We start from the raw sequence: 6,414 nt of genomic DNA, 5'->3' as shown, positions 1-6,414 counted from the left end.
TCTCTCTCTCTCTCTCTCTCTCTCTCTCTCTCTCTCTTTCTCTCTCCATCGTTTGCTACCAACCTCGTTCAACGTCCTCTTTTCCATTCCTCTTTTTACTCTTACGACCGCGGTCTCTTGTCCCCTCCCCCCCGCCATTCGACCGGTCCGCTATATACTTTTATTCTGTGTGCAGAACTTATAACTGCACGGTACTCTTTTACCGCGACAGTGAGTGTTCCCTAAAATGGAAAAGGTTTTGGAGTCGTAAGAACGGAGAGTATGGAACTTCAGGCAGGTTGATATAGAGGCGGGACGAAGTGCATGGCTTAACTCGAAACGCGGCTCTAAGAACGATAAGGATGCAATTTGGGATTTACAAAGTGATATTCGATATTGACGACGCTAACATGTCAGTGAAATTATGTTTATTTGATGAGATCAGTAGCCAGCTCTACAATAGATAATTTATACTACATGTGTTTTTTATCAGATATTATCTTATATTACATACAAACATGATACTACATAATAATCAGCTATACGACGTGATAAAAAACACATTGTATGTGACAATTTTCGTTAAAATGTAATGTCACGGCGATAAAAAGTATAATTGATAAGGTTGGAACATAATGTTATATTTAATATATCGTGTGAAATTCTACACGGTAAAAAACATTTCGTATTTAAGTGGATTTCCATCCGTGTAAAAACTTTGTGTTAAATTTTTAATATACACTTGTGTTAATGTAACATATATATTGTCGTTGTGTTATTTTGACTTTTCTGCGTTAAGTTTATATTCACGGTTTCTAGGAGAAACTAACACAATTTATATATGTAAATGCACAAATTCTTGGTGACATATTTTATATGTTAAAATGAACACCTAAGTTAAATCGACATGTTATGTTATATATTATAAGAAGATATCGCTGTCTTCTGTTTTCTGTAAGAAAAAGAGAAAAAAGAATAACATTTTTTTTTTAATTAAATTTAACATTATAAATATGTTAATTTAACATAAACTTTGCTTCCAGATAGCGTCCATGTATTTTACAATTTTGTGTAATTTTTTACACATTATTTGTGTTATTTATTTACTTGTTAAATTAACACAAGATTAGAGTGGATAAATTGGGACATGTGAAATGCGTTATATTTAACACAAAATTTTTCACTGTATAAGTATAATTTATTATAAATGTTAAATAGTCTTTAGACTATTTAACGTTGTTAATAGTTTTATATTGTTACAATACTTTACGTTACTCGTAAATGCGTGATTAAATAAGTGCAAATATCACAGACGACGAATAGGCTCGCGCGATATGATGATTCCATTAACCGCGAACTCGTAACGCGCAGAGGAAAAATCGCGTAAAAATCCGAACAACGGCAGCGCAACAACAATAATAACATTTGACAGTATCGGGTAATCACGATATGCGATGCAATTGTCCACCATTGATCAAGAGCCCCGTGATTGCGCGCATATTACGCACGGTTAATCGGTCACGCCGCGAAAATTGCTACTCGCTAGTTCCCCCGTTCGCATGATTATTTTCAATGAACTTTTTCGCTTTTTCATCCATCCAGGAGCGAGTTACGCAATTGGCCTTCCGACCCAGCGCATCGATGATGCGCGCGTATAACGCGGCGTCGCGCGGATGTATACCGACGAAGGAATTTCTTCACGTATGCGCGGCCCCCCGACAGCGGAAGCCGACGGTCCATTTTTTAGGATTACCTGCTTTTCCCGTAGCTAGCGGAAGGATCGAAGGGGGCGATGAAAACGAACGGGGGAGGTCGACAGGGCGGAAGGGGGGACGCGCGGAGGATAGGTGCGTTGATCGCTTGCAGGGCGAGTCGAATGTTTGGACAGAGGGAGCTCAACAATGCGCTCACGTCCCCCTTGACTTCCTGGCGGAGCGTCTGATCTTCCTGGCCGCCACGCCGCGCCGGTTGAGGTCGAAATTGGGTCGAACGTGGGAGGCTGGAGCAAAAAATCGCTCCCGAGAGCGATTTCTCGATCGAGTGCGCGATCGGTTTTTCGCCGTTACACAGGTGCTCCGTATCCCCCCGCCGTCCCCGCTCCGTCGGAGCACCGTAAACGAGCGCGACGAAGGCATCTTCGGCGAAGCGAGTTGCGATCCTCCCGAGGCCCCGAAGCCTCGCGAGGACGGCTAATCCACCGGGATGAGAGCTGTCGATAATATTGTGCTGATTAAATGAGGCGGCGCGGCGCGGCGCGCGTCTATATCCCGAAGAATCGAATGTATTTTTTTGCGCGCGACGACTGCTGAAGCAAACGACGCACCGTATATACGCTCTCTCTTCCTCGGCGAAGCCCCGTCGATTATCGAGCGATTCAATACGAACGAACGGAGGTCTTTTCAAGCGCGGTGATGTTGAATTTTTAATAACTCGAATCCCTACTTCCCGTTTGCGCGCTACGCGAGTAACTATTTTATGCTTCGATCCATTCCAGACCTTAGAAATTCACCGTTAAAGTGAGAAATTATTAATACCACTGGAATTATTTTAATGCGTAATCACGTAGTTTTTGCACTAAAATTTTTAAACTATTGTAATTCTATTAATTTAAAAGTCAAGTCTCGGCCGTCAGCTACGCGCACCTAATTGTTAACTATCGTTATTTCGCGCAGCTTGTCTGCCCATATCGTCATTTCCTATCGTCAGCGTTCGTTCCTAATTAGTTAACGACGATATAGATTTATGATCGAGTTTGCCGCAAAAATTGCTGCTCGGGCCGATCGTGCGGAAATACGCCGCGAGAGAACGCGAGGGACAAAAAGGTATATGAGGAAGATCAAAGGGTGCGATGTCAACGCGGAGGCAAGAACGTGTCCTCGCCCGGCGTCTCGATGCGCACTGACTAGCGACTTTTTCAATTGAATTTGCGGCACGGCGGCGCGATTCTCCGATTCCTTCCTGATTCGATTTTCTCGAGTTTAAAACGGCCGCTTATAGAGCATTAAGCGATCCTCAAAGTGGAAACGGGAAATCTAGTTACGGCTGCACGAGGCTGGCCTCTTTGATCCTGCCGATTTGCTACCCCCCCCTCCCGTCCACTCTTCGAGTCCAAACTCATTCTTTGCTCCTTCCAGTCCCCCCTCGCGACTCAACGCGGCCCCTTCCTCTCGTTAGGGATATTGCCAATCGAGAAAGAATTCCCTTCTGGACTTTACGGACCTCCGAGATTGCGTGAAAATTTCATTCGCTCTTTATCCTTTTCGTCCCGCTTCCGCAGATCACACTTTGTCCTCTTTCCATTTCTCCGTGTCTTCCTCTTCTTTTTTCCATCTCTTCCGGCATAAATTAATCTTCCATATGGCAGCCGTCGTTAATTTTCCGCGCGCGGAAATATATAAGTCGCGGAATAATCATGCGCCCGCGCCCCGCCCCTCCTCCCCCTTGTGGCGCGATTTAATTATTTAACCGTCGGCCGAATTATCAAACCGGCGCGCTGCGGGGTTTCATTATTTATACTGTTTGCTCATGGAAATTGTTCGCGCGATTGAGCGAAATATTAGGAATCTGCGGCGAATCGAGTTCAGCGACGATTCAGCGTAGAGACTTTTCACAAACGCGTACATAATTTATGTCTCGCACTCTCCGGCGCGTTCGAACGGAACGGGAGGGAGGACACAGGTGAAAAATATCATGTACATAAACAGAGTTGGATGCGGACTGGCCTGTCGTGCGAAATTTTCACCTGTGATCCAGTAACGGGAGAAAAAACATAAAATATAGGTTAAACGAATGCCGGAGATATATCATCGGTACATCGCGTTTTACAATCAATCCTCTTACGATATGTTTTAAATATATGGAAACGTTAACGTCCGATACTTTGTAAAAATATGTGTTAATAAATAAGTAGGTAAGAATCTTTTTAACTTTTTAGATGCAAGAGCAATTCAATTAAAAAATTCACTTTCAATTTTCTCTCAAAGGACCTTATATCTTTACAAAGAGAAATAATGTTTAATTGAATATATAAAATTACAGTTCATGTATTTTGTAATAATCTAAATTTGCTAGTCTTCTACCAAATGAATTTTTGAATTGAATTATTTTCGCATCTAAGAAAGTCAGGGAAAAAAGCTAAAAAGATGTTTACTTGTCGAGGCGAGAGAATCGGGTTTCTTTTCGAGATCGGAGTCGCTTTTCGGTAACCTGACAGAAACTGGTTGATTTGTGGAAGACTCCAAATTATTCATCGACGGTGAACATTTTGGGCGTCTTTTGTACGAGCCGCCTTCTTCTCAAGTCACTAGCTGTCCATACCGACATCCATAGCGAGACAAAGTTTTAGGTAGGTGGGAAGGAAAGGGAGATAATGCAAGTATTAACCCGGAATAGACAGGGAGACCCGCTACAGGAAAAGGGGTAAGAGAACCGTTTGCGAGGATATAGGTAGGTAAGTCGGGGCTTAGCCCGGTGACACAGTAAGCGGAACCGTGGCATGAAGCTTACCGGCGACTCTCCCGTAGTTGTTATAATGGGATCCGGCTAAACGCAAGCCGATTTTAACTCTTCACTACGACACTCGGCCAAGTTCAAGGCCATTGTCTTCGCCGCAAGAATGAAACGTCGTCGGCCGGCGGCCCTTGCGACGCGGCATCACAGTGAGAGAATCAACGACACCACCCCCCGCAAAGCGTTGCACTACTTCTTTCCTTCCAGAGGCGCCTTTTATTTTTCTCTATAACAATACACTCCGACAGTTTCGATTTGTCCCGAGATTCGACACGAAACAACCTTTTGACGTATCTCCAATATTTATTTATTGATTTGTTTTACCTTCTTTCTTTCGTGCTTCAATCTGTTTCTGAAACTTTTGAGCTGGCATCATTAGAACAGCTAATTTAGTTGTCTTTCACCTCCGAGAATTAATAAATCAAAGAGTTCCCGTACGATTATTTCTGCGAAAGTATTGTTCGCTGTTATGACGTAAGATGGGATTTGGCTATCATCAAGCCTGCTTAAAACGAATGACGCAAATCCAGCGCGGAGATTGAATCGATTATAATCTCGAGTGTCTTTCACTCGTGGTAGATATCCTCTTTAAAGAGAAAGTCGCGGAGGATTTGCGTCTCGATTATGCGAAAGGGTCATCAAAGCGCGCACCGAGCGGGCAACGAACGATTCGTTATAGCTCGTTAATTTGATGAGTTAGAAAGGATGCCGGATTACGTCGTCAAAAGGTAGACAGGTACGCGATCTGTCCAATTAGCCGGGCATAGGGGCGGCTCTCGCTCTCCTTCTGGTGCTCGCATGGGGTCCTTTGTGCCGTGATGTTTAGGCCATTTAGAAATACGCTACTGCCTAGACACACCCTTCTATCGTTGTGTTTACGTACGTATTCTACCACAGAATCCGTAACACCTGCAGTGATTTCCTAATGAACCGAGTACGAAGGATGAGTCTCGCAATCAAGATTGCACATTTCTCTCCATCACGCTCATGTGCGTTCACTGAATAGTCCGTAATCTTTCTATCAGCTAATTATTAATACTTGCGTTTTTATATATATGTAAATAATTAAATTAAGTGCGTGGCAGATCTATATGTATTTTAGATAGAGAGATGTGTCACGTAGCCGCGTAGATCTTTTAATTTCAGAAATTAAGTGGACGGGAGAAAGTTTTTTAATTGCCTTTATCTGCTCGGCGATGCATTCGGCGTATGTAGGTATTTCGCGTGGTAGAAAAATTAGACGCTGGGGAACGCTGCTGGCAGCGCGTGATGTTGCATCGCGATTACCTCGCGCAACCGCGAGTTTGTAATTAATACAGGCTTAATGGTTCAAGATCGATACACGCGCGGCTGCTCAAATAACGAAACGCGGTCGCTTTGACGTTAATTAATTTCAAGTGCATTAGCAGAATTGCAGCCCGCGGCGATAGGGTCTTGCGAACATCAGTGTGATTAATAAGAACCGCGCTTGCGATCTATAAAGCTGCCAGGCCAAAATAAAAAGAGGGATTGCGTATCGCATGCTGGCAACTCTGTCACACAGATATACAATTCAAAAACGTAATCCGCACGCCCGGCCGCATATGCGGGAACCGACAGAATTTCGATTTAAAAACAATCGGGGCAGTGCTTCCGATAGGTATCTAGCGGAAGCACCTACTAAGAAGAGATGCGAAGAGCGGGGGGGGGGGAAGTAATTGACACCACTTATTAATAATATGCGATATTTTTTTTCTGATGTAGGAAGATTCCTTCGCACATGATAGAACAATCATGTATCTTACAAGAGATATATGTTTTTATGTACATTTGCATCGTATTATTACAAAGTAGCTTAGATCTACGCGTGTCCATAATTTATCCAATATTTACGATTTTACGATTTTATCGCCTTTCCTATCATTAATCTTAATGATATATTTTTTT

The sequence above is a fragment of the Temnothorax curvispinosus genome, unplaced genomic scaffold (genome assembly GCF_003070985.1).
Source record: "Temnothorax curvispinosus isolate PA1 unplaced genomic scaffold, ASM307098v1 QBEX01011856.1, whole genome shotgun sequence".
In the NCBI taxonomy this organism is placed as follows: domain Eukaryota; kingdom Metazoa; phylum Arthropoda; class Insecta; order Hymenoptera; family Formicidae; genus Temnothorax; species Temnothorax curvispinosus.
The sequence above is the reverse complement of the archived record's forward strand: the minus strand, read 5'-3'. Positions refer to the sequence as shown.